General features: G+C 36.6%; 1 protein-coding gene across 2 annotated transcripts in view; it reads right to left on the bottom strand.

The window, feature by feature from the left end:
- The window catches only part of LOC126336296 (myosin heavy chain, cardiac muscle isoform-like), a 128017-nt gene that overhangs the window by 94019 nt on the left and 21059 nt on the right, over positions 1-12939 (bottom strand). The gene's annotated exons all lie outside the window — the stretch shown is intronic.

The following is a 12939-nucleotide window of genomic DNA, read 5'->3' on the forward strand; positions in this document are numbered from 1 at the left end:
CTGGGGCATCGTGGGATCACCAGTTTAGTATTGGAGGGCAGTGTGGAGGGTAAAAATCGTAGAGGGAGACCAATAGATGAATACACTACGCAGATTCAGAAGGATGTAGGTTGCAGTAGGTACTGGGAGATGAAGAAGCTTGCACAGGATAGAGTAGCATGGAGAGCTGCATCAAACCAGTCTCAGGACTGAAGACCACAACAACAATAACTATGATATTGCAATAGGAGGTGATTTGAATGCTGATTTTGATGTTGCTAAATGTAAGGGTGATGTTACAGATCTGGAAAACTTACTAAGACAATACAATTTACATCATGTCAATAACAGGCCCACAAGAAACAATGCATGTTTAGATAACATCTTTGTAAACTTCAAGACCACTGAAAACACATGTGAAGTTGTAGTGTTCCCATTCTCTGGCCATGACTCCATATCTCTAAATTATGCAAGTAAAATTCCTCTCAATAGGAGCAATGCAAACAGACCTGCCCCAACAGATGTGATTACCAGACCTGTAACTGAGGATAAAATTAACACATTTCATAATTCCCTTGCTGATAGAGACTGATTTGGCCATTGTAGTAGACACTACACATCAAGTAATGACCTGCCAGCCAAAATAATATTTGATAGATTTTTTAAATGCATTCTTGACCCTATTTAACCATAGTATCCCTACAAAGAAAATCAAAATAATGGATAGCAGCCACAAATCCAGATCTCAAAAAAGACAAAACATATGCTACACTAAACAGCTTACAGATATAAAGAAACAAGTTTTGTTATTCTACACCATATTCCATAGCATATTGTCTGACTATGTGGAATGCAGTAATGAATACAAAAAAGCCATCCTGCAAGCCCAAAAAACCTACAATGCCAACAGCATACGTAATTCCACCAATAAATGCAAAACCTCTTGGAAAGTAATTAACAGTGCTGCCACAGATTTCCTAAAAAGACAAAATTAGTATCCCACCTCAAACACTCAATGAGTTTTTTTTATTAATTCAGTGAAAGCAATAGGAGACACAATTATCAAACCACACATTAATTAGCCCATCAGAGTTACTATCCCAAAATTGGGGTAGACAGTCACTAAATACAAGCATGCTAACCTTCTCCGAAGTATCGCCTAGATTTGTGCAAGCAGTCATAAAACAACTGAAATCATCCAGTAGCTTAGATATATATGCCATATCATGCAACCTGCTAAAAAAGTGTGTGATTGCATTCTGTACCCTTTAACCAACTGCATAAACAAGTGCTTACTTGAGGGATATTACCCGCATACTCCAAGGTAATAGAATGCATCATGTACCAACAATTATCATCTCACTATGAGAATCTAGGAATAATTAATGCTACACAATACGGGTTTAGGAAGAATCTGTCGACCATTGATGCAATCAACATGGCAGTCAGTTACAGCCTCAAAGTTTCTGAGATCAAAGGCTTTGTTCAGGTCTCCTTCTGTGACCTAAGCAAGGCCTTTGACTGTGTTGAGCACACGCCACTACTAGAGAAACTAGAATTCGACAGCATCAAAGGAAACAGTCTCAGACTATTAAAAGCTTATCTCAACAACCATAAACAGGTAGTTTGTTTTCGTAAGGAAATGTCAAACATAGAAAATGTTAAAGTAGGTGTGCCTCAGGGATCTGTACTGGGCCCCTTCCTATTTCTGATAATGATCAATGACCCCCCTCATTTATTAGATCCACCACTGTATTGTATGCAGATGATAAGACTTTTCTTCATAGCAGTAACAATCTTAATGATCTTAAAACCTGTGCTGAAAATACACTCACTCACACAGCATATTGGTTTCCTGCTAAATGAAAATAAAACTCAGCAGATAATCTTCACTCTAAGAGACAAGCCACTATCTGATGACCCTAGTTCTGTTAAGTTCCTGGGAGTTTATTTAGATGAAAAGTTATCCTGGTGCTAACATGTAAAATATATTAGTAGTAAGCTATCTAGAGTAATTTATTTATTAAGACATACATCAGATCATCTTATTTTGCATTTTTCCAAAGTATAATATCCTATGGCATTATCTTGTGGGGTAACTGTAGTCATATACACGACATCCTATTATTGCAGAAGAAAGCCATTAGAATAATTGCAAATTCTTCACATAAGGCTCACTGCAAACCCTTATTTACTAAACAAATAATTATGACAGTAATAAACCTCTTTATATACAATGTCTTAATATTTACAAAGAAGAACCTACAAGATGTGAAACGTAGAGAAAATGTACATTGTTACAACACAAGAACCATCAAACACATATACATGCCTTGCCACACATTATCAAAATCAATAAATAGCTATGAAGTCACAGGGCACAAACTATTTCATAAGCTACCACATGCTATACAGGATCTTCCTGAACATACATTCAAAGAAATACTGCATGAAAGGTTTATTGCCCACCCATTCTATGATATCAATGAATTCTTCAATTGTAAAATGCAGTAATCCAACAGATGACCCACTATACATTTATTGTACTATAAGCTAAAATATTCTAGCAGTCAATACCTTATCACACTGTATTATAAACTGTATCTTCATTTGAAGTTGTCAATTGCTGTAATGGCTTAAAGACAATAAAATCTTTATTATTATTATTATTATTATTATTATTATTGTATCTGTTGCATCTTGCAAAGGCATGCTCATACTAAATTTATATTACATAAATGACTGCAGCAAACAATGGGTACTGAATAAAAAGTATTATCAGATTCTTCAACAGAATGCAGTTTGAAGGACAATCTCTTGAACTGCAAAGAGAGAGGGAAGTGACTGGTGAGTATTTTTTATGCCTCTGCTATCACAGGGCTCGGCCACAACAGAAAGTCGTTACCGCAAATCTATCACATACAATTTTCTCACAAGTACCCTCTAGTGCTACCTGGACCAGGCTTCACTGTAACTGCCTATTTATGTGGCTGCTATTAGAAGCTCAGCCCCTTTTATCTTTTCTCACAGTACTGCACATGGACTAATATCCATGTACAAATATATTTCCTGTTATACTGGATTATTCTTGTGGATTGGTTTTTGGATTGTGTACTATGTTGTGATACTTGTACTGAACTTTAACTGTAGAATATATCAGCTGATTTATATGGTGCACTATTATTTATGTTGCTAGCTACAACATAAGTGTGATAATAGTAGTTGAATCTCGTGTTATGTTGTGTGGACATGGACACAGAGCAGCATCAGTTGCTATGAGGCCTATCCACAGAGGTCATTCTTCAATAATTCTTACAACAGCAGGTGGAAGAACAGAAGTAGCAGGAAGCACTCTTGACCAAATTGCTTACCAATCAGACTGCAATGCAGCCACAGTTGTTCCTGCCATACAGTGAAATAACTGAAGAGTGAAATGTGTATGAGAAGCGACTCCAGAAGCATTTCATCTCGTCTACGGTAACAGATCCTGCAACCACTAAATTGCTCTTCTTGGCTTGCATTCTGCCCTGAACATATTGGCTCCTTTGCAAGCTTGTCCCCCTCACTGAATTGGCTCAGTATGATTTTGATGAAATGTGTGCTCTCTTACATGCCAACTTTCATTGTAATCGTCATGTTACATCATCATGAGTGGAATTCAGCTAATGTCATAAACAGCACAGCCAATTGTATTGTGCCTGGATGGCTGGACTACAGGGGCTCAGTAGAAGGTGCTATTTCATCACTCCAAACACTAAGGAATCATAAGCAGAGCTGGGGATCTGGTTCATTTCTGCAATGTCTTCCCAATTGTTGTCACTCTTGAAGCATTAAATTTCTTTGTTCACTGTAGAAATGTCCAGTTCAATACTGGCAGCATTGAACAGATGACAGGATGTTTATTGATTCATCACCATCTTCTTCTTCTGCAGCGTCCACATTTTGTGAAGACTGAAAACCAATTAATGAAGCATTTTCTAAATGTTCCAGTTTTCAATTCATTTCACTCATTCTTAATCCAACTGACAACATTAATAACAGTCACAGAGTTAGGTATGTCATACATGGATGCAGAATGCAGAAGCTTCTTTTGGTAATTTAATTTAAAAGACCAGATCACTCATTTGTTAAGATGTTGAACTCACAAAGTTTTGTTGGCAGGAAAAAATTTTGCTTCCACATTCAATAACTTGTAGCCACAATGACATGGTGCATTTTACATATCAGAATGCTCATTTTTTAATTTAAGTTACTCAGCCAAAAAGAAAAATATCACACATCATCCATGCGTTTTTATTTTCATGTCAAGAAACACCAAGCAAGGAAATATTGTTTTTGAAGCTCTGTGGACAATTTGCTGTTTGTATCATTAGTGGTTCTTATTTTTCATACAGAAGTTATCACAAAGACCAATCATTAATCTTTGTTTCACCATTTTGCCTTTGCACTGATCACCCTTCACAGTTAGTGTTTTGTCTGGAATAGCTCTAAAAAATAAATCAGTTTCATCCATGTTGTAAATGTCACTATCACAAGACCCACTTGTAATTACACTAAGTCTCAACTTATGTTGAATCATTTTGATTAACTTCTGCACTTTCTCCATAGACTGCTTGGAAAACAATATGGTTCAAACAACATATCAATCCAACAAGCCACTGCTCGCACTGAAATTAGGAATTCTGAGATCAGAAGCAAATTTAACAGCTTGTCTTGTAACATCAATCCACTAATAGGTAATACTTTGGTATGTGCTCTATTAAACCATTCTTAAACAACATTATTAACATCTGCAAATGGTTGTCACCACCTTTTATTTGAATTTTTGTTAGCATTTTTTTTTTTTCATCCCTTGACACACCTGTCACAATTTGCAATTGTATTCTATATTAGACTTTTTCCACAGTCACAATCACTCACTAACTGACACTAAGATTTTCCTTTTTCACTCTCTAACAACATAAACTCGCTGTTGTAGCGAAAAACAACAAGTTTACATTTACTTCAATTAGCCATGACTTGTCACAACTTAGGAAAAATTGGAACAGTTTGCTATTATAAGTACCAATGACAATGAAATTTTAGACACTGTTGTGTCACATTGTCAGTGAGAAGTCTTACAGTAATACAATGTTGTAATTCCCTGTTCCATGATTGTTTGTCCTCAAGGGAGGACATTGTTAGTGAAAGACTGGTCATTGGCAGGGAGAAGGGATGATTATCTTACAAAAGATAAAGATGCATTGGTCTTTTGGAAGTTTATTTCCATTCCTTAAAAATACGGTGATAAAGAGAGGGGGTAGGCTTGAAGTGGTAGTTTCACTTTACAACAAAAAGCTTTGCAATCAACATTCCCCACCTTGGTGGTGGTCTTGAAATTGGCTCAATTGTTTGAAGTCTCCCAGTCAGCTAACCATCATATAGACAGATGTGGTGGCCACATTTCTGATTCAGGTAATATATATAGCATATTGTACTATGATAAAGTAGCTATGCCCAAATGTAAACACTGCTGAGCTATTGCTTCACCTCACAAAGGAGGGCAAAGTCTCAGCCACTCAACGGGAACACACTCCTGTCATGTCCAGACTATCTTCACAAGCATTCCTGGGGCAACAGCTCCAATATATGTGCACAATGTGTTGCTTGTAATGAAGATCGATATTTCACTTCTGTGTGTCAAGTGTTCTCACTCTGGCACTCACCAGGACCAAATGGATATTAATGCAGTTACCTTGGACTCTCAAAATGCAATGGTGACACCAAAGAAATGGTTCATTATGCTTACAATGAGCAACATAAATATACAACAACAGTAATACACCAAAGATCAGCTCTCTTGATGAACATACCTCCAACGTGGTGCACCATCACATCAATCCAACTGCTCACCACCTAGTGATGTACAGCAAGCAGCAGGTTCTGATCAAAGGTCAATTTACTATTGAAGCAGCATCTAAAAACATCATACAGCACCTCATCTTCTTCTTGGTATACAGTGCAAACATGGCAAACCTTCCTTGTGATGCACAGTACAAATGCAGAAAACCCTTTCAGCTTGGATGCATTTCTCATTTCTGAGTTTGGCACTGACCTCCTCTCCCACCAGAAATCTTTTAAGGAGCTATAAGACATTTGTAAGGAGTGCCCAGACAATGTTTCCATAGGCTTCAGCAAAGCAAAGAACATCACAGTGCACATCACATTAAAGAAATCAGCACCCCCCACTTCTTTCATAATTGGCTTATACCTTTAGCACTGTGTGTATCAGTAACAGACGAGTTGGACAGACACAAAACTTCATGTCATTGAACTCATTTTTGTTAGCAAGCAGGAAATACCACTGGTAATTGTTCAGAAACGTTCAGGAAAACTTTGGTTATGTGGTGATCTTGCTGTCACAGTAAACTCACAGTTTTAAATCAACATTTATCCCATTCTAAAGCTTTACCACACTCTCAGATGGGCAGTATTCTTTAAAACTGATCTGACCAAAGCTTACTTGCACCCTTCATGAAGAATCACAAAAGGTAGTGCTTGTCAATACATGGCCTTTATAAGTTGAAACATTTGGTTTTTGGCATTGCAGTGTCCCAGACCTTTTCAGATTGTTCTTTGAACAACTGCTTACACATTTTCCAGGGCGTATTAATTATTCAGATGATATTGTTGTCGCTAGTCCGAACAGAGGAACATTTTCAATACCACTGGAAACTGTTCAGCACTCTACAGGCCACCAGCCTCAAATGTAATTTAAACAAATCCAAGTTCTTTCAGCCATCACTGTTCCAAACACACAAAACTATTTGCTGTAATACTGGATTATTCCAGTGACATGTTCTTTTGGACTGTGTACTATGTTGTGATACTTGTACTGCACTTGAACTATAAAATGTATCAGCTGAATGAAATGATGTACTATTACTTATGTTGTGTGTTACAACAGAATAAGTACATTCTTCTTGAAGTCTGAGGGTACGAGATACATATCTTGTACACAAGGTGGAATAGCTTAGTCATGGCTGGCTTTACCAATAAACTCACAGATTCTGAGGGAACGTCGTGTACTCCAGGAGCCTTGTTCTGAATTAGATCTTTCAATGCCTTGTCAAATTCTTCTTGCAATATAAAACTTCACATCTCATTTTCATATACTTTCTCTTCTCTTTCTACAATATTGCTTTTAAGCTCTTTTCCCCTGCGTAGCCCTTTTATGTTCCTTCCACCTGTCAGCTTTTCATTTTTCCTTTAGTACTGGATTGCTACCTGAGCTGTTGTTAGCCACTCAACATTTCTTCAAGGCAGCATCTATCTACCCCTAACTATGCATGCTTGTACAGCCTTGCATTTGGGAATGAGCCACTATTGTTTAGAAAATTTGTCCTCTCTGGCAATTTAGATTTTAGACGGTATATCCTTTTATCTGCTTCATTTGTTACACTTTTATATTTTCTCCTTTCCTAATTTAAATTCAGTATCACCCTTGCTGGTTAGGGATTTCTAATAGGCCTTGTCTTTTTTCCTATTTGCTCATCTAATGCCTTTGGTATTTAATCATTCGAAGCTATCCATTCACCTTCCATTGTATTCCTCTCCAGTATTTCAGTCAATCATTCCCTAATGCCTCATTTGAAATTCTCAAAAACATCTGGTTCTTTCAGTTAATCCAAGACCCATCTCCTTAATTTCCTGACATCCTGTCCTCAGCTGAGTGCCATCGAGGGCAGGAGCAACAGAATCTTCCTCCACCAGTATTCTCACTATCTCTCATGCACTGAAGAGACATATTTTTCCCACCATCCTTCCCACACCATCCACGGTGGTATCCCACAGCATACCTGACCTATGCAATATCCTTGTCCGTCTCTATACCACTGATACTCCCAACCCCTTGTCCTGTGGCTCATGTCCCTGCAACTTAGAAACAAGACCTGTCCTATACATCCTAGTGGGTGGATCTTGGGCCACACATGGTCAAATACCTGTTGTCATAGGTAGGAAAAGTAGGTCTTTTTAAGAATAAATCCAGACAACAGGTTCCCCTGCCTAAAGAGTATCTCCAGTACTTTAAAAAGTACTGAAACAGTCACTCACAAGACAGATTTTAACACTTCAAATACCACACATACCAGATGTCACAAAGAAAAACAAACCATTGGAAAGAGTAACATGGGGCATTTCACAGACTTAACAAACCTCCATCAAAACATGCAATCATTAATAAATAAAATACAACTACTAGGAGCTGAGCTCCAATCTTTGAACTGCACAGTAATTTGTATTACTGAGCACTGGTACAGAGACACATAAATCCAACATGTAGTATTATCATTTTATGGAAGGGAAAACTTTTACTGCAGAACTACTTCAAGCATTTATATCATAAAAAGAACACAGTTCAAATCAAGACATGACCTCAGTACAGTAAGTGAAGACAAACACTTTGAAATATCAGCTGCTGAATTAACAGGGCTTGATATCACCAAAAACTTAATCATTTTGTGTGTATGTATAGATCTTCCAGTGGTAGTGTGGACACTTTTTTCAATAAATTAACAGAGGTTCTAGATAAAGTCTCAGGTACAAAGGTCAACATAATTCTGTGTGGGGACATTAACATAGACACTATATCATAAGTGAATCCAGTAGAACCTCCATAAACATCATTCAAAGTTTTGTCATCTCCTTCTTAGTCAATAGTGAAACTAGGGTTACTATAATGAAAGCATCAGTAATTGAGCATGTGGCCAAAAATATGGACAGGGGAAAATGTGATGTAGCTGTAAAAGATCTCAAACTAGCAGACCATCTCTGTCAAATAACAACAGTAAAATCAGACACTGAATCATTCTCTAAACTACAAGCCTACAAACAACATCTGTCAGAAATCAAAATAAAAGATTTTTCAAAAGAATTACAAAAACAGAGCTGGGATGAAGTGTATAAGTAAATCAATGTGAATATTAAATTCTCTAAATACTCCACATTGTTTAAATTGAACTCTGAAAAGGCATTTCCATAAGTATGCATGTCTGTATCAACACCTCACAAAAACTGATGGATACAGTAGGTATTGAGAAGTCCTCCCAAACACTTAAACACCTCAGTTCCATGAAAAAGATTTGCAATGATCCAGAATTCTTAAATTTCTATCACAGATACAAAAAGATCTATAGGAAAGTGCTGATTGCTGCAAAAAGGTCATTTAATGACAAAATAATATATAGTGCAGAGAATAAAAGCAAAGCTGTCTGGGATGTTACAAAAAAGGAAACAGGGAGAGGCAAACAATAACAGAATAACATCCTGCTAAGGGAGGGGGATAAGATAATAAATGATCCACAACACTTAGAAAACTAATAAACAAGCATTTTTCAAGTATTTCTGAGAAGTTACAGCAAAAATTTCCCAAAACAAATATAACAACTGTAAATAATGTTGCACTGAATACAATGATGTTACTTCCAACCACAGAGAATGAGGTCAATAAAACTATCCAAAAACTAAAAAATAAAAAGTCAGTAGGCTTGGATGAAGTACCAGGTGTGTACTGAAACGATGCATAGGGATTATATAAGGCCCCTTAACAAATATAATAAATGAATCCTTCACATCACAGACATTTCCAGAGCAGTTAAAACACACAAGAGTTCTACCTTTGCTTAAGAAAGCTAATTCAGAAGACGTAGAAAATTACCAGCCCATTTCCCTGCTGTCAGCATGCTCAAAAATAATAGAAGCAATTATGAAAGACATATTAATAAATTTCCTGAATAAATACAATCTTGTAACTGAATCACAGTTTCATTTCTGAAGTGGCAAAAATATGGAGTCTGCCATAGTAGAATTCACAAATGTTGTACTTGATGCTCTTGATAAAGATGAGTGTGTCACAGGCATATTTTTGGATTTTTCTAAGGCATTTTATACAGTTGACCACAAGATTCTATTAAATAAATTAGAAGAATTAGGAATAAGAGGGGTAGCTAATGATTGGTTTTGATCATACCTAACAGATAGGGTACAAAGAGTAGAGATAACACATACGTCAAATAGATCTAAACATTTAGTAAAACACTTATCAGAATCAAATTACGATAATATAGGGGTTCTTCAAGGTAGCATATATATTCCTGATGTACATCGATGATTTTCCCACTAGTGTAACTCAGGGTGAAAAAATTCTCTTAGCTGACGACAGCAATATTATAGTCACTGAGAAAACAAGAGAACTCCTTGCCGAGAAAGCAAATGAAACTCTCAAGAAAGTTTATGGTTGCTCAATAAGCAGTAAAGTGACATTGAACATAAAAAAGACTAATGTCATGAACTTGAGTTTGAAGAGGAAAAATGACAACGTTAAATTAAATTTAGATGGCACCTCTATAGACTGTGTAACAAATGCAAAACTTCTAGGAATGAATACCGATTCTCAGTTGAAGTGGTGTGAACACACAAAGATACTTGCAAACAGAATGTCATTAGCATGTTATGCCCTTACAATCCTATGGTCAGTGTGCAACATGCACTGTCTCTTAGTGACATATTACTCATATGTACACTCAATTATTATCTATGACATTCTTTGTTGGGGAACAAACACACAAAATATGAAAACAATTTTCAAATTCCAGAAAAGAGACATAAGAACAATAACCAAAAATACTAGTCAAGGTCATTGTAAAGATCTGTTCAAAACACTGGGAATTTTAACTGCGCCATGTGAATACATTTACCAGTCAGTTATACACATCAAAAACAACATTGGTAACTACTGCACAAACAGCTCTGTCCATGACCATGCAACAAGAGACAGACACATCTTACATTTACCAAGAAAAAATAAACATAAAACTCAAAACAGCATATTCTACCAAGAAATAAAACTGTACAATAAATTACCAAAAGAGATTAAAGAAATGGCAAAAATACACTTATTTAAAAAGGCAGCTAAAAAGTACTTGTTATGCAATACATTTTATATATTTAAGGATTACTTGGATAAAACAGAGTAGGGGTTTGATGAAAAAATGTTGCACACATAAAATATCCAACATTCCACATAACACCTTCACTTTATGTTTTTTCCTTCTTTTTACCTTTCTAGAAATAGTTACCCCAAGCTATGCATAACACAATACTAACACCTCTTCCTCATTCTGAACTCAACATCTCACTCATTATGGAGGGATGCTGACTCAGTTTTTCAGGATAACAAATGGGAAGTTGCAGTACAGAAAATGGCCCAGAGATCACCAGTGTGTGTGTGTGTGTGTGTGTGTGTGTGTGTGTGTGTGTGTGTGTGTAGTGAGTAAAGCATTATGAAACAATGTGTGTATAGTGTGTGCAGTAACTGATAGTAAGATATGAGTGAATGGTGTGGCATTAGATTATTTAATAAGTTATCTGTAAAAAAACGTATTGTATACCAGGAGCAAATCTAATGATTAAGCCTAACTAGAAGTCTGTAAATATATTTGTATACCAATCAGCTTATTTTAAATTGGTCTAAACTTGTAAATACTTTGAAATGTCCTATATCCTTGTAAAAAGAGATCTACAGCTCAATAAAGCTACTACTACAACAACAACTACTACGACTTCTACTAGTACTCCCACTAAAACCTACTCCAGTCCTGCCACAGCATCTCCTACTCTGTGAAACATATGGCTATCTGTAGCAACAGACATGTGATCTACCAACTAAGATGCAATCACTGTGCAGCATTCTACTCGGGCATGACCGCTAATGAGCTGGCCATTCACATGACTGGCTGCTTCCTAACGGTGGTCAAGAGACAGCTACACCATACAGTTGTTGAGGATACCAGCCAACATGATGTGCTTGACTTAACTACTGCTTCACAATCTTTGCCATCTAGATACATCCCACCACACTGGCTTTTCTGAATTTCACTGGTGAGAACTCTGCCTGCAACATATCCTTCTTTCTCATAACCCATGGTCTCACCCTTCCACAATCCCTGCCCTCCACCTGCCTCTTTCCCCTTCCCTATTCCATCTATTGCCCTATATTTGCCTCTATCCTGCCCTTTCCTTTCCCAGTACAGACTACTGATGCTGCACCTAACGGCCCACTATCCTGACCAACCACATCCCTCCACACCCCCACAGGCAACATTAGCACCTCCCCCCACATCAATCCTTCTATCCCAACCTCTCCTTCATATGCCTCTGCTGTATCCTCACTACCTACCCCAGCTGGGATCATTGCTCACCTTAGATGCAGTCACAGTCAGGCCATAGTGATCAGAGTTGATCATGGCCATGTGTAAGTGAGTTATGCATGTGTATTTGGTCTGCATCTGACAAAGGCCTTAGTCCAGTAATTGATATTATCTAACAGTCTTTTTTCAATGTGCTAATCTGTCACTCAACACCTCCTTTATATGGTTAGTAGCAATCTATCCATTTCATATGCTCAAATGAGTTAACATGTGGAAACTGTGATTTACAAACACTGACATTTTTAGTGGATTCTACTGTGCAAGACACATGAATAAAAAGAGATATGGAACAACTGATTATGACTGATATATAAAACAAATAGAAAATTACTGAACATTATACTGTCTCTAATGAGAGGTTAAACTCTAATCTTTCTTCTTATTTTACTTTAAATTATAGATAAATGAAGACTTTTATGAGGACTCTATAATTTAAATATATTTATAGCATTTTTGTTGTTCTTTGTGTTTCTGAAAATACAGTTCCTGTAAGAGAATATTTTAATTTACATATACAGAAAAGAGAAAGAGGTTTAAGTAAATGCTCTGCTAGTTATAACTATACTAATCTGACTAATTTTTATAATGAGGTACAAAAAAATCTTAAATTGTTTGTTTTAACAATTTCACACATGAATTATTTTGACCATATGATGAAAGAGAAATGCAGGCTTCATATAACACAATCTGAATTTTTCAATTATGTTATTGA

This window comes from Schistocerca gregaria, chromosome 2 (genome assembly GCF_023897955.1).
Source record: "Schistocerca gregaria isolate iqSchGreg1 chromosome 2, iqSchGreg1.2, whole genome shotgun sequence".
NCBI classification, from domain to species: domain Eukaryota; kingdom Metazoa; phylum Arthropoda; class Insecta; order Orthoptera; family Acrididae; genus Schistocerca; species Schistocerca gregaria.